Source organism: Schistocerca gregaria, chromosome 8 (genome assembly GCF_023897955.1).
Source record: "Schistocerca gregaria isolate iqSchGreg1 chromosome 8, iqSchGreg1.2, whole genome shotgun sequence".
In the NCBI taxonomy this organism is placed as follows: Eukaryota; Metazoa; Arthropoda; class Insecta; order Orthoptera; family Acrididae; genus Schistocerca; species Schistocerca gregaria.
In genome coordinates, this window is record NC_064927.1 from 51,949,601 (window position 1) to 51,973,184 (window position 23,584).

The following is a 23,584-nucleotide window of genomic DNA, read 5'->3' on the forward strand; positions in this document are numbered from 1 at the left end:
CCCGGATCCTGATGTTCCTCAAGCCCGACAAACCGCCTTCCGCTGTCTCCTCCTACCGTCCCATCAGCCTTACCTCGGTCTTCAGCAAGGTCCTGGAATCCATTCTTACCCGCCGCCTACACAAGCACCTTCACCAACACCGCCTCCTCCCCCCTACCCAATGTGGCTTTCGGCCGTCCTTCTCAGCCGATGACCTCCTCCTTCACCTCACTCACCTCCTCTCCGAACAACTCAATTCCCGTCGTTCCGCCATCTTCCTTTCCCTCGACCTCGAACGCGCATATGACCGTGTGTGGCATTCCGGTCTCCTTTTCAAGCTCCAAACCTTTGCTCTTCCTCTCAACTATGTCCGTCTGGTCGCTTCCTTCCTTTCCCACCGTCCTTCCTATGTCACCATCCACAACACTGATTCCTACACCTTCTACCCCTCCGCCGGTGTGCCCCAAGGTTCCGTCCTTTCCCCTCTTCTCTACCTCCTTTACACGGCAGACATGCCTCCACCTGCACCTCCCCTACACCTTCTCCAGTACGCCGATGACACTGCCTTCCTTGCCCTCGCTCCCACCCTGCAACGCTCCCAGCACCTTCTCCAATCCTATCTTGACCGGTTCACCACTTGGTGTAACCAGTGGTTGCTCAAGGTCAATCCTTCCAAGACCCAGGCGATCATTGTAGGCAAAACCACTCGTTCCTTCCGTCTCCTTGATTTCTATCTTACTATTTATGGCCGTCCCATCACCCTCACACCTACTCTCAAGTACCTTGGTGTCACCCTCGACCGTCGCCTCTCCTGGAACCCACATCTCCGGACGATCCAAGCCAAGGCACGCTCCCGCCTCCGCCTCCTTAAGCTCCTTTCTGGCCGTACATGGGGTCTGGACCCTTCCACCATCCTCTACACCTACAAGTCCCTCATCCGTCCTATCCTTTGCTATGCTCATCCCGCCTGGATCTCTGCCCCTCCTACCTTCTACAAGTCCATTCAGATCCTAGAACGCCATGCGCTCCGCCTCGCCTATCGCATCCGTCTCCCTTCCCCCACGCGGATCCTCTATGACCTGATTCCCTTCCCGCACCTCCTCCTTTTCCTCGAACGGTTACGGATCCTCTACACCTCCCGCAAGCTTGATCCTCCACACCCTCTTGTCTCTCCCATCCTCTCCCACCCCAACCCGCTGCCGCGCCTGCATTCCTATATCCCACCTGCTCTCCATCTTTACACCCTCCACACCCTCTCCCTCGGTGGCTTCCGTCAACTCCCCCTCCCTGATGATGCCCTCCTCCCCTCCATCTACCCCTCCTACCAACTTTGAGCCTTACCTTCCCTCTCCTCTCCTTTTCCTGTGGGCACCCTCTCTCCCTTCTCTCCCTCCCTCCCCTCCCCTTTCTCCTTGGGCTTCCACTCCCCCTACCCTCCCCCTTCTCCTCCATCCCTCTCCTCCACTGGCATCTTCCCCTCCCCCTCTCTCTCCTCTTCCCCACACCTTTTCCCCTTGGCAGGCCACGACTCTGCTGTCTTCCATCAGTTACTTTCATCGTCCTACGCCGAAGACCATCGCATGTGTTTGTGCCTCGACTCTCCTGCAGTGTGTTTGTGTTTCGTCGTTTGTGCTCCGCTGGTTCACGTGTGGCCATCTGCCATCTGCGTTTGTGCACCGTGTTTCTCCGCTTTTATCCATTGTGCTACGCACGTGACCGACTCCGTTTTAACTCTGTTTTGTCTACTGTTTGTACCCCGCCGTCTTGATTGTTTTTATATCTCACTCATCTCTGTTCTGTGTATACTCTGAGGCCGAAGAGCGGCATACTTGGTCCGCTGCCGGCCTACCTGTTTGTCACAGGTATTAAAATCACAATAAAGGAAAAAAAAAAAAAAAAAAGCGTGAGCGTTGCGTAAGCGTCGTGTTAAGTCGGCTGCATGGGTGAGTGCCAAGTTTGGGGAGCGTTTCGTAGTGTGCGCAGTGCAATGGAGACGCGGAAACTTGTGGCTCAGTGTTTTGCAGTTGGACGACAAGAGTGGTACACAGTAGTAATGAGCGAGGTCCCGAGTTGGCATGAAAATTGGAGTGCACAATGGGGCTCGAGATGTGCTTGTTACCTCAGGTGCTGTGTGATTGTCGACAAGGAGTGAAAACGGAGCAATTTGTGACCGCTCTTTCAATTTAAGACGTTAAAAACAGACGGAATTTGCATTCGTAATACCAGGGCATCGGAACTACTTGGAACTCTTTTGTATATGAACGTGTCCGCGCCATTGTACTCTGGTCCCTTCACCGCTACAAACCAACCAACCATCGTGTCCGTGCACATCAGAGTCGCAAAGAATAGAGAATAGCGCAGCTTAGTCGTGCATGGGAGCGTAGCTCAGTTGGTAGAGCGTTCGCTTTGCATGTGAGAGGTCCCGGGTTCAAGCTCTGGCGCCTCAATGTTTTGTGGTCAGTGCATGGTAAGTGTTGGTCGCGGCGAACCTAAAGGCACGCAATATGTTGCAAAGGCAGGGTCACAGACCGATATGATGTATACTGACGTAAGGAGAGCAAGATGTATGTGTGGGGACCGGCTGTTATCGAGGTGTCATCGAGTGCAGATCTGTCTTAGGTATCACGGTTGAACCTCATTGAAGTGTAGAGAGCGGACAACACGTTCGTCTTACTCAGAGAGGTGTCCGAACTCTATTTTCGACGTTATACGTGCCACTTTCATTGTGTCCAACTACGATTCGATACAAAATGCACGAAACCTGAAAGACACCCTCACGGATACATAGAGAGTAGTGTTTGTCTGCGGAATAATGGGAGTGCAATCGTCTGTGACGTTGATATGGCTGTATGTAGCACCATTCGTCGTGGTGTTGGCGTAGCTCAGATGGTAGAGAGCTCGCTTAGCATGTAAGAGGTACTGTGATCGATACCCAGCGTCTCCAGAAAATTTAACACACCTACATGCTCACCTCGGCATGCATGTCGAATAATTCACAGCCAGCACATGTGTCTAGGCAGATACAAGCGAACGATTAGCAACCAAAATTGGCAATCGTGCTGTTATTCCTGCGCAGGAGGCACCCTCCTCCCACTCCTGCACTTAATGTAGAAACAGTACAAGTGTTCCCATACGATTCTCAAGCCTACGTCGGAAAGACCTGCCTTGCGCCGTGTTCATGTAAATCCCACTGCACATTCCCATTCTTAGCGTGCGGTCTTCTGTTACTGGTGTTGCTAGTTGTGACTGCTGATAACAGATGCCGTAGCAATCAACTCATGGAGTGAGTTATATGTTTTGCGATAGTATGTCTCTGACAAGCAAGCACAGATGGCATAGGTGCGAACACAGGAAGCTTGCAGCCCCTCGCTGCCTGCAGACACCGATCAGCGACACTAGGTGGGCGGCCTAAGCCGTAGGCGAAATGTGCTCATTCGCTTTGGCGCGACGTCGAAGTTTAAATAATTCTGTCACTAGCGTGAGCGTTCCGTGAGCGTCGTGTCAAGTCGGAAAAGTCGGCTGCATGGGTGAGTGCCAAGTTTGGGGAGCGTTTCGTAGTGTGCGCAGTGCAATGGAGACTCGGAAACTTGTTGTGGCCCAGTGTTTTGTAGTTGGACGACAAGAGTGGTACACAGTAGTAAAGCGCGAGGCACTGAGTGGGCATGAACAATGGAGTGCACAATCGGGCTCGAGATGTTTTTGTTACCTCAGGTGCTGTGTGATTGTCGACAAGGAGTGAAAACGGAGCAATTTGTGACCGCCCTTTCAATTTAAGACGGTAAATCCAGACGGAATTTGCATTCTTAATACCAGAGCATCGGAACTACTTGGAACTCTTGTGTATATGAACGTGTCCGCGCCATTGTACTCTGGTCCCTTCACCGCTACAAACCAACCAACCATCGTGTCCGTGCACATCAGAGTCGCAAAGAATGGAAAATAGCGCAGCTTAGTCGTGCATGGGAGCATAGCTGAGTTGCAAGGGCGTTCGCTTTGCATGTGAGAGGTCCCTGGTTCAAGCTCCGGCGCCTCCATGTTTTGTGGTCAGTGCATGGTAAGTGTTGGTCGCGGCGAACCTAATGGCACGCAATATGTTGCAAAGGCAGCGTCACAGACTGATATGATGTATACTGACGTAAGGAGAGCAAGATGTATGTGTGGGGACCGGCTGTTATCGAGGTGTCATCGAGTGCAGATCTGTCTTAGGTATCACGGCTTAACCTCATTGAAGTGTAGAGAGCGAACAACACGTTCGTCTTACTCAGAGCGGTGTCCGAACTCTAATTTCGTCGTTATGCGTGCCACTTTCATTGTGGCCAACTACGATTCGATACGAAATGCACGAAACCTGAAAGACACCCTCACTGATACATAGAGAGTAGTGTTTGTCTGCGGAATAATGGGAGTGCAAGGGTCTGTGGCGTTGATATGGGTGTACGTAGCACCATTCGTCATGGGGGAAGCGTAGCTCAGATGGTAGAGAGCTCGCTTAGCATGCAAGAGGTGCTGGGATCGAAAAGTCGGCTGCATGGGTGAGTGCCAAGTTTGGGGAGCGTTTCGTAGTGTGCGCAGTGCAATGGAGACTCGGAAACTTGTTGTTGCCCAGTGTTTTGTAGTTGGACGACGAGAGTGGTACACAGTAGTAAAGCGCGAGGCACTGAGCGGGCATGAAAAATGGAGTGCACAATGGGGCTCGAGATGTGCTTGTTACCTCAGGTGCCGTGTGATTGTCGACAAGGAGTGAAAACGGAGCAATTTGTGACCGCCCTTTCAATTTAAGACGGTAAATCCAGACGGAATTTGCATTCGTAATACCAGAACATCGGAACTACTTGGAACTCTTGTGTATATGAACGTGTCCGCGCCATTGTACTCTGGTCCATTCACCGCTACAAATTAACCAACCATCGTGTCCGTGCACATCAGAGTCGCAAAGAATGGAAAATAGCGCAGCTTAGTCGCGCATGGGAGCGTAGCTCAGTTGGTAGAGCGTTCGCTTTGCATGGGAGAGGTCCCTGGTTCAAGCTCCGGCGCCTCCATGTTTTGTGGTCAGTGCATGGTAAGTGTTGGTCGCGGTGAACCTAAAGGCACGCAATATGTTGCAAAGGCAGCGTCACAGACTAATATGATGTATACTGACGTAAGGAGAGCAAGATGTATGTGTGGTTACCGGCTGTTATCGAGGTGTCATCGAGTGCAGATCTGTCTTAGGTATCACGGCTTAACCTCATTGAAGTGTAGAGAGCGAACAACACGTTCGTCTTACTCAGAGCGGTGTCCGAACTCTAATTTCTTCGTTAAGCGTGCCACTTTCATTGTGGCCAACTACGATTCGATACAAAATGCACGAAACCTGAAAGACACCCTCACTGATACATAGAGACTAGTGTTTGTCTGCGGAATAATGGGAGTGCAAGGGTCTGTGGCGTTGATATGGGTGTACGTAGCACCATTCGTCACGGGGGAAGCGTAGCTCATATGGTAGAGAGCTCGCTTAGCATGCAAGAGGTACTGGGATAAATACCCAGCGCCTCCAGAAATTTTAACACACCTACGTGCGCACATCGGCATGCATGTGGAATAATTCACATCCAGCAGATGTGTCTAGGCAGATACAAGCGAACGATTAGCATCCACAACTGGAAAGCGTGCTGTTATTCGTGCGCAGGAAGCACCCTCCTCCCACTCCTGCACTTAATGTAGAAACAGTACTGGTGTTCCAATACGATTCACAAGCCTACGTCGGAAAGACCTGCCTTGCGCCGAGTTCACGTAAATCCCACTGCACATTCCCATTCTTAGCGTGCGGTCGGCTGCTACTGGTGTTGCTAGTTGTGACTGCTGATAACAGATGCCGTAGCAATCAACTCATGGAGTGAGTTGTATGTTTTGCGATAGTATGTCTCTGACAAGCAAGCACAGGTGACATAGGAGCGACAACAGGAAGCTTGCAGCCCCTCGCTGCCTGCAGACACCGATCAGCGACACTAGGTGGGCGGCCTAAGCCGTAGGCGAAATGTGCTCATTCGTTTTGACGCGACGTCTAAGTATAAATAAGGCTGTCACTAGCGTGAGCGTCGTGTTAAGTCGGAAAAGTCGGCTGCATGGGTGAGTGCCAAGTTTTGGGCAGCGTTTCGTAGTGTGCGCAGTGCAATGGAGACTCGGAAACTTGTTGTGGCCCAGTGTTTTGTAGTTGGACGACAAGAGTGGTACACAGTTGTAAAGCGCGAGGCACTGAGTGGGCATGAACAATAGAGTGCACAATCGGGCTCGAGATGTGCTTGTTACCTCAGGTGCTGTGTGATTGTCGACAAGGAGTGAAAACGGAGCAATTTGTGACCGCCCTTTCAATTTAAGACGGTAAAACCAGACGGAATTTGCATCGGAACTACTTGGAACTCTTGTGTATATGAACGTGTCCGCGCCATTGTACTCTGGTCCCTTCACCGCTACAAACCAACCAACCATCGTGTCCGTGCACATCAGAGTCGCAAAGAATGGAAAATAGCGCAGCTTAGTCGTGCATGGGAGCGTAGCTCAGTTGGTAGAGCGTTCGCTTGGCATGCGAGAGGTCCCTGGTTCAAGCTCCGGCGCCTCCATGTTTTTTGGTCAGTGCATGGTAAGTGTTGGTCGCGGCGAAACTAAAGGCACGCAATATGTTGCAAAGGCAGCGTTACACACTGATATGATGTATACTGACGTAAGGAGAGCAAGATGTATGTGTGGGGACCGGCTGTTATCGAGGTGTCATCGAGTGCAGATCTGTCTTAGGTATCACGGCTTAACCTCATTGAGGTGTAGAGAGCGAACAACACGTTCGTCTTACTCAGAGCGGTGTCCGAACTCTAATTTCGTCGTTATGCGTGCCACTTTCATTGTGGCCAACTACGATTCGATACAAAATGCACGAAAAGTGAAAGACACCCTCACTAATTATATAGAGTAGTGTTTGTCTGCGGAATAATGGGAGTGCAAGGGTCTGTGGCGTTGATATGGCTGTACGTAGCACCATTCGTCATGGGGGAAGCGTAGCTCAGATGGTAGAGAGCTCGCTTAGCATGCAAGAGGTGCTGGGATCGAAAAGTCGGCTGCATGGGTGAGTGCCAAGTTTGGGGAGCATTTCGTAGTATGCGCAGTGCAATGGAGACTCGGAAACTTGTTGTGGCCCAGTGTTTTGTAGTTGGACGACAAGAGTGGTACACAGTAGTAAAGCGCGAGGCACTAAGTGGTCATGAACAATGGAGTGCACAATGGGGCTCGAGATATGCTTGTTACCTCATGTGCCGTGTGACTGTCGACAAGGAGTGAAAACGGAGCAATTTGTGACCGCCCTTTCAATTTAAGACGGTAAAACCAGACGGAATTTGCATTCGTAATACCAGAGCATCGGAACTACTTGGAACTCTTGTGTATATGAACGTGTCCGCGCCATTGTACTCTGGTCCCTTCACCGCTACAAACCAACCAACCATCGTGTCCGTGCACATCAGAGTCGCAAAGAATAGAAAATAGCGCAGCTTAGTCGTGCATGGGAGCGTAGCTCAGTTGGTAGAGCGTTCGCTTTGCATGTGAGAGGTCCCTGGTCGAACTCCGGCCCCTCCATGTTTTGTGGTCAGTGCATGGTAAGTGTTGGTCGCGGCGAACCTAAAGGCACGCAATATGTTGCAAAGGCAGCGTCACAGACTGATGTGATGTATACTGACGTAAGGAGAGCAAGATGTATGTATGGTTACCGGCTGTTATCGAGGTGTCATCGAGTGCAGATCTGTCTTAGGTATCACGGCTTAACCTCATTGAAGTGTAGAGAGCGGACAACACGTTCGTCTTACTCAGAGCGGTGTCCGAACTCTAATTTCGTCGTTATGCGTGCCACTTTAATTGTGGCCAACTACGATTCGATACAAAATGCACGAGACATGAAAGACACCCTCACTGATACATAGAGAGTAGTGTTTGTCTGCGGAATAATGGGAGTGAAAGGGGCTGTGGTGTTGATATGGCTGTATGTAGAACCATTCGTCATGGGGGAAGCGTAGCTCATATAGTAGAGAGCTCGCTTAGCATGCAAGAGGTACTGGGATAGATACCCAGCGCCTCCAGAAATTTTAACACACCTACGTGCGCACCTCGGCATGCATGTCGAATAATTCACAGCCAGCAGATGTGTCTAGGCAGATACAAGCGAACGATTAGCATCCACAATTGGCAAGCGTGCTGTTATTCGTGCGCAGGAAGCACCCTCCTCCCACTCTTGCACTTAATGTAGAAACAGTACAGGTGTTCCCATACGATTCTCAAGCCTACGTCGGAAAGACCTGCCTTGCGCCGAGTTCACGTAAATCCACTGCACATTCTCACTCTTAACGTGCGGTCGGCTGCTACTGGTGTTGCTAGTTGTGACTGCTGATAACAGATGCCGTAGCAATCAACTCATGGAGTGAGTTGTATGTTTTGCGATAGTCTGTCTCTGACAAGCAAGCACAGGTGACATAGGTGCGAACACAGGAAGCTTGCAGCCCCTCGCTGCCTGCAGACACCGAGCAGCGACACTAGGTGGGCGGCCTACGCCGTAGGCGAAATGTGCTCATTCGCTTTGGCGCGACGTCGAAGTATAAATAAGGCTGTCACTAGCGTGAGCGTCGTGTTAAGTCGGAAAAGTCGGCTGCATGGGTGAGTGCCAAGTTTGGGGAGCGTTTCGTAGTGTGCGCAGTGCAATGTAGACTCGGAAACTTGTTGTGGCCCAGTGTTTTGTAGTTGGACGACAAGAGTGGTACACAGTAGTAAAGCGCGAGGCACTGAGTGGGCATGAACAATGGAGTGCACAATGGGGCTCGAGATGTGCTTGTTACCTCAGGTGCCGTGTGATTGTCGACAAGGAGTGTAAACGGAGCAATTTGTGACCCCCCTTTCAATTTAAGACGGTAAAACCAGACGGAATTTGCATTCGTAATACCAGGGCATCGGAACTACTTGGAACTCTTGTGTATATGAACGTGTCCGCGCCATTGTACTCTGGTCCCTTCACCGCTACAAACCAACCAACCATAGTGTCCGTGCACATCAGAGTCGCAAAGAATGGAAAATAGCGCAGCTTAGTCGTGCATGGGAGCGTAGCTCAGTTGGTAGAGCGTTCGCTTTGCATGTGAGAGGTCCCTGGTCGAACTCCGGCCCCTCCATGTTTTGTGGTCAGTGCATGGTAAGTGTTGGTCGCGGCGCACCTAAAGGCACGCAATATGTTGCAAAGGCAGCGTCACAGACTGATGTGATGTATACTGACGTAAGGAGAGCAAGATGTATGTATGGTTACCGGCTGTTATCGAGGTGTCATCGAGTGCAGATCTGTCTTAGGTATCACGGCTTAACCTCATTGAAGTGTAGAGATCGGTCAAAACGTTCGTCTTACTCAGAGCGGTGTCCGAACTCTAATTTCGTCGTTATGCGTGCCACTTTAATTGTGGCCAACTACGATTCGATACAAAATGCACGAAACCTGAAAGACACCCTCACTGATAGATAGAGAGTAGTGTTTGTCTGCGGAATAATGGGAGTGCAAGGGTCTGTGGCGTTGATATGGGTGTACGTAGCACCATTCGTCATGGGGGAAGCGTAGCTCAGATGGTAGAGAGCTCGCTTTGCATGCAAGAGCTGCTGGGATCGAAAAGTCGGCTGCATGGGTGAGTGCCAAGTTTGGGGAGCGTTTCGTAGTGTGCGCAGTGCAATGGAGACTCGGAAACTTGTTGTGGCCCAGTGTTTTGTAGTTGGACGACAAGAGTGGTACACAGTAGTAAAGAGCGAGGCACTGAGTGGGCATGAACAATGGAGTGCACAATGGGGCTCGAGATGTGCTTGTTACCTCAGGTGCCGTGTGATTGTCGACAAGGAGTGAAAACGGAGCAATTTGTGACCGCCCTTTCAATTTAAGACGGTAAAACCAGACGGAATTTGCATTCGTAATACCAGAGCATCGGAATTACTTGGAACTCTTGTGTACATGAACGTGTCCGCGCCATTGTACTCTGGTCCCTTCACCGCTACAAACCAACCAACCATCGTGTCCGTGCACATCAGAGTCGCAAAGAATGGAAAATAGCGCAGCTTAGTCGTGTATGGGAGCGTAGCTCAGTTGGTAGAGCGTTCGCTTTGCATGTGAGAGGTCCCTGGTTCAAGCTCCGGCGCCTCCATGTTTTGTGGTCAGTGCATGGTAAGTGTTGGACGCGGCGAACCTAAAGGCACGCAATATGTTGCAAAGGCAGCGTCACAGACTGATATGATGTATACTGACGTAAGGAGAGCAAGATGTATGTGTGGGGACCGGTGTCGCTGCTCGGTGTCTGCAGGCAGCGAGGGGCTGCAAGCTTCCTGTGTTCGTACCTATGCCACCTGTGCTTGCTTGTCAGAGACAGACTATCGCAAAACATACAGATCACTCCATGAGTTGATTGCTACGGCATCTGTTATCAGCAGTCACAACTAGCAACACCAGTAGCAGCCGACCGCACGCTAAGAATGGGAATGTGCAGTGGGATTTACGTGAACTCGGCGCAAGGCAGGTCTTTCCGACGTAGGCTTGAGAATCGTATGGGAACACCTGTACTGTTTCTACATTAAGTGCAGGAGTGGGAGGAGGGTGCTTCCTGCGCACGAATAACAGCACGCTTGCCAATTGTGGATGCTAATCGTTCGCTTGTATCTGCCTAGACACATCTGCTGGTTCAGATCTTCGGCGTAACTCGAGAGCGTTGCGCCCTTCGATATTATTGTCGTTAATATCGGAGTGCTAGGTGTTTCAGTGATCGCTGCAGCTGCCGTTGTCCCGAGCCTTTGCCGCCGTTGGTCCCAGCCGCCGCTGCCGCCGCCGCCGCCGGTCTCCCGCCGACGTCGGTTGCCGCCACCGTATCCGGTTCCTGCCGCTGCTGCTGTTGCCGACCGCCGCCGCCGCCGCCGCCGCCGCCGCCGCCGCCGCCGCCGCCGCCGCCGCCGCCGCCGCCGCCGCTCCCTGCCCGTCTTTCGTTCTGTCGTCTCTGCTTACGTCTCCCCCTTCCTCTTCGTCAGTCTCTTGTCCTTGTCCCTTGACTGTCCCCTGTTATTTTTCCTCTTTTCCCCTCACCCACTTATCCTCTCACCATGACAACCCCCACAACTACCGCCACTACCACTGCAATCGTGTACACGTCCCCCTCACTTGCTGCCACCACCATCACGTGGTGTGCTCAATCACCGCCTCCCCCATATATTCCCCCCCTCCTCACTCTTCCCACCCCCGCTCCTTTTGTTGCTCCCTCCCCTGTTCCTACCCCCCATGCCTCACGTGACCCATTCCCTCCCCTCCCACATGTAACTCATGCCACCCCCGCCAGGGTAGTTGCCCGTCGGGCCACCACCCACGCCACACCATCATCATCGTCATCACCATCACCATCACCATCGCCCTCGCCACGCCAGTGCCAACCACTGCCACTGCATCTTCTGTGGCGCCAGCTCCAGCTCCAGCGCCAGCACCAGCACCACCACCAGTGCCTGCACCGCCGGTGGGACCTGCCATCTCCCGCCATCTCCCGGTCGTCCCCATCCCCCACACCTCTTCCCATCCCTCTCCCGCTGTGAAACGTCCCAGCGGCACCCCAGCCTCTTCTGCTCCCAAGAAGTCGCAGACTCTCCCCCCTCCAACCCCCCAGGATGCCATGGATACCACCCCACCTTCCCTATCTACTCCCTCCTCTACCTCCCCCTCCTACAGGTACCTCCTTTCTCACCCTGATCCCTCTCTCCTGGAGGCCCGCAATCTTACCCTTCTCCTCCGCCAGCACTTCCCCGGAGCCCCGATCTCCCTTCTCACCCCCCGTCGGGACTCCGTCCTGATCACATCCCCCAGCCCCACCCTCCACTCCGACATCCTCTCCCGCATTCCCCTCACCCGGTTTGGTCCCCATGCCTCCCTTGCCCCTGCTCCCTCCCCCTCCTTATCCCGACAACCCCGGCCGCCCCGTCGCCCACCGACCCTCACTGCCGTGATCACTCGGCTTAGCCCGATGATCACGGAAGAGGAGGTGTTGGCAGAGCTGAAGGCCCATCCCTATCTGGAGGTTCGAGCTGTCCGCCGGATTCACAATCCAGTCGGCCCCACCCGCCTCATGCGGGTGTTCTCCGAGCATGCTCCCTCCATAGACCTCCTCATCAAGGAGGGTGCCCTCCTTTTCAACCGCCGTTATAAGGTCGACCCCTCCCGCTCCCCTCCACAGTCCATCCGCTGCCAGAGGTGCTTGCGCTGTAATGCACATCCTACATCTGAGTGCCGCGAGGCCCCCGTCTGCCCGCACTGCAAAGAAGCACACTTCCTCCGGCAGTGCAACAACCTTCAGTCCCCCCCCCCTCCTATAACACCTGTAACCTCCAACACCCATCCTACTCCCAAAAGTGCAAGGCCCGACCCCCTCCCTCCGCTCCTGAACTCACTGTCCCTGTCCGCCCCTTGGATGCCCCCACCCCTCCCGGCAATTCCCTCCGTCCCCCCCCCCCCCACAGCTGAGGACATCATCCGCTTTGTAACCGTTGTCCTTCAGAACATCCACCCTTTCAGCGCCCCCACACCCTCCAGCAGATATCCCTTGCCACCCGTACCGTCTTCCAGCTCAACACTTACGCCACCTACTCCCATAACCAGGCCCATTTTACCTTCTCCCATCTCGACACTCTCGTCTAAATTCCCACTATGGCGCGACAGCAACGTATCCTGTTTAACAACATCCGTTCCCTTCCTGTCAACAAGAATCTCCTTATGCATACCCTCACCACCCACCGCGTGGATGCCTTCCTCCTAAACGAAACATTTCTCCAGCCCCACCATACTGTCCATACCTCGCCCTACCTCCTTCATCGCTCTGACAACCCCCTCCCGATAGCGCGTGGCGGAGTTGCCATTGGCAACCATCGCCAGATCCCTGTTCGGCTCCAACCCCTCCTTCCCAACCCCACGGAACACCTGATCCTTAGTCTATTCTTCCCCGGCCTCACCGTTACCTGCGCCACCATCTATGTCCGCCCCTCTGCCCCTATTCCTTTTGACTTCCTTTCCCACATCGACCGTACCTTCTCCTTCTACGTGATTGCCGCAGATCTCAATATCCATAGTCGCTCCGCCACCCAGTTACGGCGGTGGCATCGGTTCCTCGCCACCATCCAAGGAGATGTCCTTCCTCTTCCCCAACACACCCGCCCTGAATCCAATACCACACCCGATGTCGTCCTAGCCTCCCCCAACCTCCTTGGCCGCATAGCGGTGGACGTCCTCGACCCTATTGGCAGTGACCATCTCCCTGTCCTTCTTACCATATCAGACGGTCGTCGCCCCCGTCCCGATCCTCGCCTTGACCCTCCCCCCAAGTATGTCCATGATTACTCCCGTGCCGACTGGAATGCATACCGGGATACCCTTACTACCCGAGTCGATAGCCACCCCCTCACCTACCACCGCCCACATGACATAACCCATGCCGCATCCTTTCTCCAGCAGACCTTGTCTGAGGCCGTGGAGGCCCACATCCCTACCGTCGCCATCCACCCGCACCGTCCCACTTTACCCCCACAGGCCGTCCTCCTCCTTCGAGAATCCCGTCGTCTCTACCGTGCCTTCCTCCACACGCGTGACCGGGACACACTACAACGCCACCGGCAACTCCAGAGACACATCCGGAACTTGCTCGCGGCTAAGAAACGCCGGGACTGGCGACAGACATGCACCCGTCTTAATGCTACCCTACCTATTAACTCGTCCAAATACTGGTCAGCCTTCCGCCGCCTTACTGGATGAAAACCCCCCCCTTACTATCCTCTCCTTCATAATGACAATCCCTTTCCTGACAACCTTAGTAAGGCCAACCATTTTGCCTCCTACCTCACCGATGTCTTTACCATCCCTGACGATCCCCAGTTCGATTATTCCCTCTTCCCCGATGTCCGCGATCGAACTGACACCTCTATCCCTCCACTAGCTCCTGGCTTCCAGTACTTGGACAACATTACACACACTGAACTCAATAACCCTATAACTACTCAAGACATCATCGATATACTCCGCACCAAACGCAACACTGCTCCTGGTCACGACCGTGTTACTTACCGTCACCTCCGTGAAGCTCCCGCCCCCTTCCTCTCCACCCTGGCCAGGCTGTACAATGTGGTCTTGTCCACCGGCTTCTACCCCGACCTGTGGAAAACCTCCCGGATCCTGATGTTCCTCAAACCCGATAAACCACCTTCCGCTGTCTCCTCCTACCGTCCTATAAGCCTTACCTCGGTCTTCAGCAAGGTCCTGGAATCCATTCTAACCCGCCGCCTCCACCAGCATCTCCACCGGCACCGCTTCCTTCCCTCCACCCAATGTGGCTTTCGACCATCCTTCTCTGCCGATGACCTTCTCCTTCACCTCACTCACCTCCTCTCCGAACAACTCAACTCCCGTCGCTCCGCCATATTCCTCTCCCTTGACCTTGAACGCGCCTGTGACCGAGTGTGGCATTCTGGTCTCCTCTTCAAGCTCCAAACCTTTGCTCTTCCTATTAACTACGTCCGTCTGATCGCCTCCTTCATTTCCCACCGCCCTTCCTATGTCACTATCCACACCACTGATTCCTACACCTTCTACCCCTCTGCCGGTGTGCCCCAAGGTTCCGTCCTTTCCCCTCTTCTTTACCTTCTTTATACGGCGGACATGCCTCCACCTGCACCCCCCCTTCACCTTCTCCAGTACGACGATGACACCGCCTTCCTTGCCCTTGCCCCCACCCTGCAACGCTCCCAACACCTTCTCCAATCCCATCTTGACCGGTTCACCTCTTGGTGTAACCAGTGGTTGCTCAAGGTCAATCCTTCCAAGACCCAGGCAATCATCGTAGGCAAAACCACCCCTTCCTTCCGTCTCCTTGATTTCTATCTTACCATTTATGGCCGTCCTATTAACCTCACACCCACCCTCAAGTACCTTGGCGTCACCCTTGACCGTCGCCTCTCCTGGACCCCTCATCTCCGGACAATCCAAGCCAAGGCACACTCCCGACTCCACCTCCTGAAGCTCCTTTCTGGCCGCACATGGGGTCTGGACCCCTCCACCGTCCTCCACACCTATAAATCTCTCATCCGCCCTATCCTCTGTTATGCCCATCCCGCCTGGATCTCTGCCCCGCCTACCTTTTACAAATCCCTTCAAATCCTTGAACGGCATGCACTCCGCCTCGCCTATCGCATCCGCCTCCCTTCCCCCACGCGGCTCCTCTATGACCTCATCCCCTTCCCACACCTCCTCCTCTTCCTCCAACGGATACGGATCCTCTACACCTCCCGCAAGCTTGATCCTCCCCACCCGCTTGTCTCTTCCATCCTCTCCCACCCCAACCCACTGCCGCGCCTGTACTCCTGTATCCCACCTGCTCTCCATCTTCACACTCTCCACACCCTCTCCCAAGGTGGCTTCCGCCGACTCCCCCTCCCGGATGATGCCCTCCTCCCCTCCATCTACAAATCCTACCAACTTTGAGCCTTGCCTTCCCCTCTCCTCTCATTTTCCTGTGGGCACCCTCGCTCCCTTCTCTCCCTCCCTCTCTCCCTCCTTCCATCCTTACCTCCCCTCCCCCTCTCCCTGGGCTTCCATCCCCCTCTTTTCGTTTTCTCCCCTCCTCCTCCCTGGCATCCTATCTCCCCCTCCCTCCTTCCCTCCCCCTGTTTTTTCCCTTGGCAGGCCCCCAGCTTTTCGGTGTGGACAGTGCCGCTGCAAGCGCCGAAGCCCATCTCCGCAGTGTCCGTGTCTTTCGTCCTCGTCTGTGCCTCGAGTGTTTCTTCGTTCTGCTCCACCGTTCACCTGTGCTAGTGTTCTCTGTTCCGTGCTGTGCTGCCCGTTTTTTTAAAACTGAAACAGTGCTGCGTCGGTGAACGACTTCAATTCTTTTTATTCTCTGTTGTCTTCTGATTTTTGTCCTCCATGTCTGTGTTTTGAGATTATGTCTTCCTGTTTTTATCTCTTGTATGTTTCTTGTGGCCGAAGAGCGGCATATTAGGCCGCTGCCGGCCTACCTTTGTAGGTATAAAATGACAATAAAGGAAAAAAAAAAGCGTGAGCGTTGCGTGAGCGTTGCGTGAAGTCGGAAAAGTCGGCTGCATGGGTGAGTGCCAAGTTTGCGGAGCGTTTCGTAGTGTGCGCAGTGCAATGGAGACTCGGAAACTTGTTGTGGCCCAGTGTTTTGTAGTTGGACGACAAGAGTGGTACACAGTAGTAAAGCGCGAGGCACTGAGTGGGCATGAACAATGGAGTGCACAATGGGGCTCGAGATGTGCTTGTTACCTCAGGTGCCGTGTGATTGTCGACAACGAGTGTAAACGGTGCAATTTGTGACCGCCCTTTCAATTTAAGACGGTAAAACGAGACGGAATTTGCATTCGTAATACCAGAGCATCGGAACTACTTGGAACTCTTGTGTATATGAACGTGTCCGCGCCATTGCACTCTGGTCCCTTCACCGCTACAAACCAACCAACCATCGTGTCCGTGCACATCAGAGTCGCAAAGAATGGAAAATAGCGCAGCTTAGTCGTGCATGGGAGCGTAGCTCAGTTGGTAGAGCGTTCGCTTTGCATGTGAGAGGTCCCTGGTCAAACTCCGGCCCCTCCATGTTTTGAGGTCAGTGCATGGTAAGTGTTGGTCGCGGCGAACCTAAAGGCACGCAATATGTTGCAAAGGCAGCGTCACAGACTGATATGATGTATACTGACGTAAGGAGAGCAAGATGTATGTGTGGTTGCCGGCTGTTATCGAGGTGTCATCGAGTGCAGATCTGTCTTAGGTATCACGGCTTAACCTCAATGAAGTGTAGAGAGCGGACAACACGTTCGTCTTACTCAGAGCGGTGTCCGAACTCTAATTTCGTCGTTATGCGTGCCACTTTCATTGTGGCCAACTACGATTCGCTACAAAATGCACGAAACCTGAAAGACACCCTCACTGATACATAGAGAGTAGTGTTTGTCTGCGGAATAATGGGAGTGAAAGGGGCTGTGGTGTTGATATGGCTGTATGTAGCACCATTCGTCATGGGGGAAGCGTAGCTCATATGGTAGAGATCTCGCTTAGCATGCAAGAGGTACTGGGATAGATACCCAGCGCCTCCAGAAATTTGAACACACCTACGTGCGCACCTCGGCATGCATGTCGAATAATTCACAGCCAGCAGATGTGTCTAGGCAGATACAAGCGAACGATTAGCATCCACAATTGGCAAGCGTGCTGTTATTCGTGCGCAGGAAGCACCCTCCTCCCACTCCTGCACTTAATGTAGAAACAGTACTGGTGTTCCCATACGATTCTCAAGCCTACGTCGGAAAGACCTGCCTTGCGCCGAGTTCACGTAAATCCCACTGCACATTCCCATTCTTAGCGTGCGGTCGGCTGCTACTGGTGTTGCTAGTTGTGACTGCTGATAACAGATGCCGTAGCAATCAACTCATGGAGTGAGTTGTATGTTTTGCGATAGTCTGTCTCTGACAAGCAAGCACAGGTGACATAGGTGCGAACACAGGAAGCTTGCAGCCCCTCGCTGCCTGCAGACACCGAGCAGCGACACTAGGTGGGCGGCCTAAGCCGTAGGCGAAATGTGGTCATTCGCTTTGGCGCGACGTCGAAGTATAAATAAGGCTGTCACTAGCGTGAGCGTTGCGTGAGCGTCGTGTTAAGTCGGAAAGGTCGGCTGCATGGGTGAGTGCCAAGTTTGGGGAGCGTTTCGTAGTTTGCGCAGTGCAATGGAGAGTCGGAAACTTGTTGTGGCCCAGTGTTTTGTAGTTGGAGAACAAGAGTGGTACACAGTAGTAAAGCGCGAGGCACTAAGTGGGCATGAACAATGGAGTGCACAATGGGGCTCGAGATGTGCTTGTTACATCAGGTGCCGTGTGATTGTCGACAAGGAGTGAAAACGGAGCAATTTGTGACCGCCCTTTCAATTTAAGACGGTAAAACCAGACGGAATTTGCATTCGTAATACCAGAGCATCGGAACTTCTTGGAACTCTTGTGTATATGAACGTGTCCGCGCCATTGTACTCTGGTCCCTTCACCGCTACAAACCAACCAACCATCGTGTCCGTGCACATCAGAGTCGCAAAGAATGGAAAATAGCGCAGCTTAGTCGTGCATGGGAGCGTAGCTCAGTTGGTAGAGCGTTCGCTTTGCATGTGAGAGGTCCCTGGTCAAACTCCGGCCCCTCCATGTTTTGTGGTCAGTGCATGGTAAGTGTTGGTCGCGGCGAACCTAAAGGCACGCAATATGTTGCAAAGGCAGCGTCACAGACTGATATGATGTATACTGACGTAAGGAGAGCAAGATGTATGTGTGGTTGCCGGCTGTTATCGAGGTGTCATCGAGTGCAGATCTGTCTTAGGTATCACGGCTTAACCTCAATCAAGTGTAGAGAGCGGACAACACGTTCGTCTTACTCAGAGCGGTGTCCGAACTCTAATTTCGTCGTTATGCGTGCCACTTTCATTGTGGCCAACTACGATTCGATACAAAATGCACGAAACCTGGAAGACACCCTCACTGATACATAGAGAGTAGTGTTTGTCTGCGGAATAATGGGAGTGAAAGGGGCTGTGGTGTTGATATGGCTGTATGTAGCACCATTCGTCATGGGGGAAGCGTAGCTCATATGGTAGAGATCTCGCTTAGCATGCAAGAGGTACTGGGATAGATACCCAGCGCCTCCAGAAATTTTAACACACCTACGTGCGCACCTCGGCATGCATGTCGAATAATTCACAGCCAGCAGATGTGTCTAGGCAGATACAAGCGAACGATTAGCATCCACAATTGGCAAGCGTGCTGTTATTCGTGCGCAGGAAGCACCCTCCTCCCACTCCTGCACTTAATGTAGAAACAGTACAGGTGTTCCCATACGATTCTCAAGCCTACGTCGGAAAGACCTACCTTGCGCCGAGTTCACGTAAATCCCACTGCACATTCCCATTCTTAGCGTGCGGTCGGCTGCTACTGGTGTTGCTAGTTGTGACTGCTGATAACAGATGCCGTAGCAATCAACTCATGGGGTGAGTTGTATGTTTTGCGATGGTCTGTCTCTGACAAGCAAGCACAGGTGACATAGGTGCGAACACAGGAAGCTTGCAGCCCCTCGCTGCCTGCAGACACCGAGCAGCGACACTAGGTGGGCGGCCTAAGCCGTAGGCGAAATGTGCTCATTCGCTTTGGCGCGACGTCGAAGTATAAATAAGGCTGTCACTAGCGTGAGCGTTGCGTGAGCGTCGTGTCACGTCGGATAAGTCGGCTGCATGGGTGAGTGCCAAGTTTGGGGAGCGTTTCGTAGTGTGCGCAGTGCAATGGAGACTCGGAAACTAGTTGTGGCCCAGTGTTTTGTAGTTGGACGACAAGAGTGATACACAGTAGTAAAGCGCGAGGCACTAAGTGGGCATGAACAATGGAGTGCACAATGGGGCTCGAGATGTGCTTGTTACCTCAGGTGCCGTGTGATTGTCGACAAGGAGTGAAAACGGAGCAATTTGTGACCGCCCTTTCAATTTAAGACGGTAAAACCAGACGGAATTTGCATTCGTAATACCAGGGCATCGGAACTACTTGGAACTCTTGTGTATATGAACGTGTCCGCGCCATTGTACTCTGGTCCCTTCACCGCTACAAACCAACCAACCATCGTGCCCGTGCACATCAGAGTCGCAAAGAATGGAAAATAGCGCAGCTTAGTCGTGCATGGGAGCGTAGCTCAGTTGGTAGAGCGTTCGCTTTGCATGTGAGAGGTCCCTGGTCAAACTCCGGCCCCTCCATGTTATGTGGTCAGTGCATGGTAAGTGTTGGTCGCGGCGAACCTAAAGGCACGCAATATGTTGCAAAGGCAGCGTCACAGACTGATATGATGTATACTGACGTAAGGAGAGCAAGATGTATGTGTGGTTGCCGGCTGTTATCGAGGTGTCATCGAGTGCAGATCTGTCTTAGGTATCACGGCTTAACCTTAATGAAGTGTAGAGAGCGGACAACATTTTCGTCTTACTCAGAGCGGTGTCCGAACTCTAATTTCGTCGTTATGCGTGCCACTTTCATTGTGGCCAACTACGATTCGATACAAAATGCACGAAACCTGAAAGACACCCTCACTGATACATAGAGAGTAGTGTTCGTCTGCGGAATAATGGGAGTGAAAGGGGCTGTGGTGTTGATATGGCTGTATGTAGCACCATTCGTCATGGGGGAAGCGTAGCTCATATGGTAGAGATCTCGCTTAGCATGCAAGAGGTACTGGGATAGATACCCAGCGCCTCCAGAAATTTTAACACACCTACGTGCGCACCTCGGCATGCATGTCGAATAATTCACAGCCAGCAGATGTGTCTAGGCAGATACAAGCGAACGATTAGCATCCACAATTGGCAAGCGTGCTGTTATTCGTGCGCAGGAAGCACCCTCCTCCCACTCCTGCACTTAATGTAGAAACAGTACAGGTGTTCCCATACGATTCTCAAGCCTACGTCGGAAAGACCTGCCTTGCGCCGAGTTCACGTAAATCCCACTGCACATTCCCATTCTTAGCGTGCGGTCGGCTGCTACTGGTGTTGCTAGTTGTGACTGCTGATAACAGATGCCGTAGCAATCAACTCATGGAGTGAGTTGTATGTTTTGCGATAGTCTGTCTCTGACAAGCAAGCACAGGTGACATAGGTGCGAACACAGGAAGCTTGCAGCCCCTCGCTGCCTGCAGGCACCGAGCAGCGACACTAGGTGGGCGGCCTAAGCCGTAGGCGAAATGTGCTCATTCGCTTTGGCGCGACGTCGAAGTATAAATAAGGCTGTCACTAGCGTGAGCGTCGTGTTAAGTCGGAAAAGTCGGCTGCATGGGTGAGTGCCAAGTTTGGGGAGCGTTTCGTAGTGTGCGCAGTGCAATGGAGACTCGGAAACTTGTTGTGGCCCAGTGTTTTGTAGTTGGACGACAAGAGTGGTACACAGTAGTAAAGCGCGAGGCACTGAGTGGGCATGAGCAATGGAGTTCACAATGGGGCTCGAGATGTGCTTGTTACCTCAGGTGCCGTGTGATTGTCGACAAGGAGTGTAAACGGAGCAATTTGTGACCGCCCTTTCAATTTAAGACGGTAAAACCAGACGGAATTTGCATTCGTAATACCAGAGCATCGGAACTACTTGGAACTCTTGTGTATATGAACGTGTCCGCGCCATTGTACTCTGGTCCCTTCACCGCTACAAACCAACCAACCATAGTGTCCGTGCACATCGGAGTCGCAAAGAATGGAAAATAGCGAAGCTTAGTCGTGCATGGGAGCGTAGCTCAGTCGGTAGAGCGTTCGCTTTGCATGTGAGAGGTCCCTGGTCAAACTCCGGCCCCTCCATGTTTTGTGGTCAGTGCATGGTAAGTGTTGGTCGCGGCGAACCTAAAGGCACGCAATATGTTGCAAAGGCAGCGTCACAGACTGATATGATGTATACTGACGTAAGGAGAGCAAAATGTATGTGTGGTTGCCGGCTGTTATCGAGGTGTCACCGAGTGCAGATCTGTCTTAGGTATCACGGCTTAACCTCAATCAAGTGTAGAGAGCGGACAACACGTTCGTCTTACTCAGAGCGGTGTCCGAACTCTAATTTCGTCGTTATGCGTGCCACTTTCATTGTGGCCAACTACGATTCGATACAAAATGCACGAAACCTGAAAGACACCCTCACTGATACATAGAGAGTAGTGTTTGTCTGCGGAATAATGGGAGTGAAAGGGGCTGTGGTGTTGATATGGCTGTATGTAGCACCATTCGTCATGGGGGAAGCGTAGCTCATATGGTAGAGATCTCGCTTAGCATGCAAGAGGTACTGGGATAGATACCCAGCGCCTCCAGAAATTTTAACACACCTACGTGCGCACCTCGGCATGCATGTCGAATAATTCACAGCCAGCAGATGTGTCTAGGCAGATACAAGCGAACGATTAGCATCCACAATTGGCAAGCGTGCTGTTATTCGTGCGCAGGAAGCACCCTCCTCCCACTCCTGCACTTAATGTAGAAACAGTACAGGTGTTCCCATACGATTCTCAAGCCTACGTCGGAAAGACCTGCCTTGCGCCGAGTTCACGTAAATCCCAGTGCACATTCCCATTCTTAGCGTGCGGTCGGCTGCTACGGCTGTTGCTAGTTGTGACTGCTGATAACAGATGCCGTAGCAATCAACTCATGGAGTGAGTTGTATGTTTTGCGATAGTCTGTCTCTGACAAGCAAGCACAGGTGACATAGGTGCGAACACAGGAAGCTTGCAGCCCCTCGCTGCCTGCAGGCACCGAGCAGCGACACTAGGTGGGCGGCCTAAGCCGTAGGCGAAATGTGCTCATTCGCTTTGGCGCGACGTCGAAGTATAAATAAGGCTGTCACTAGCGTGAGCGTCGTGTTAAGTCGGAAAAGTCGGCTGCATGGGTGAGTGCCAAGTTTGGGGAGCGTTTCGTAGTGTGCGCAGTGCAATGGAGACTCGGAAACTTGTTGTGGCCCAGTGTTTTGTAGTTGGACGACAAGAGTGGTACACAGTAGTAAAGCGCGAGGCACTGAGTGGGCATGAACAATGGAGTGCACAATGGGGCTCGAGATGTGCTTGTTACCTCAGGTGCCGTGTGATTGTCGACAAGGAGTGTAAACGGTGCAATTTGTGACCGCCCTTTCCATTTAAGACGGTAAAACCAGACGGAATTTGCATTCGTAATACCAGAGCATCGGAACTACTTGGAACTCTTGTGTATATGAACGTGTCCGCGCCATTGTACTCTGGTCCCTTCACCGCTACAAACCAACCAACCATCGTGTCCGTGCACATCAGAGTCGCAAAGAATGGAAAATAGCGCAGCTTAGTCGTGCATGGGAGCGTAGCTCAGTTGGTAGAGCGTTCGCTTTGCATGTGAGAGGTCCCTGGTCAAACTCCGGCCCGTCCATGTTTTGTGGTCAGTGCATGGTAAGTGTTGGTCGCGGCGAACCTAAAGGCACGCAATTTGTTGCAAAGGCAGCGTCACAGACTGATATGATGTATACTGACGTACGGAGAGCAAGATGTATGTGTGGTTGCCGGCTGTTATCGAGGTGTCATCGAGTGCAGATCTGTCTTAGGTATCACGGCTTAACCTCAATCAAGTGTAGAGAGCGGACAACACGTTCGTCTTACTCAGAGCGGTGTCCGAACTCTAATTTCGTCGTTATGCGTGCCACTTTCATTGTGGCCAACTACGATTCGATACAAAATGCACGAAACCTGAAAGACACCCTCACTGATACATAGAGAGTAGTGTTTGTCTGCGGAATAATGGGAGTGAAAGGGGCTGTGGTGTTGATATGGCTGTATGTAGCACCATTCGTCATGGGGGAAGCGTAGCTCATATGGTAGAGATCTCGCTTAGCATGCAAGAGGTACTGGGATAGATACCCAGCGCCTCCAGAAATTTTAACACACCTACGTGCGCACCTCGGCATGCATGTCGAATAATTCACAGCCAGCAGATGTGTCTAGGCAGATACAAGCGAACGATTAGCATCCACAATTCGAAAGCGTGCTGTTATTCGTGCG

At 52.5% G+C, this 23,584-nt stretch overlaps 3 non-coding genes across 3 annotated transcripts; all 3 read left to right on the top strand.

Moving 5' to 3' along the window:
* Positions 1 to 2,352: 2,352 nt before the first annotated feature.
* On the top strand, positions 2,353 to 2,426 carry Trnaa-ugc (transfer RNA alanine (anticodon UGC)). Its single transcript has one exon. It is a non-coding gene; the product is annotated as a tRNA-Ala (tRNA).
* Positions 2,427 to 6,505: 4,079 nt separating this feature from the next.
* Trnaa-ggc (transfer RNA alanine (anticodon GGC)) lies at positions 6,506 to 6,578 on the top strand. Its single transcript has one exon. It is a non-coding gene; the product is annotated as a tRNA-Ala (tRNA).
* Positions 6,579 to 10,087: 3,509 nt separating this feature from the next.
* Trnaa-ugc (transfer RNA alanine (anticodon UGC)) lies at positions 10,088 to 10,160 on the top strand. Its single transcript has one exon. It is a non-coding gene; the product is annotated as a tRNA-Ala (tRNA).
* Positions 10,161 to 23,584: the final 13,424 nt, after the last annotated feature.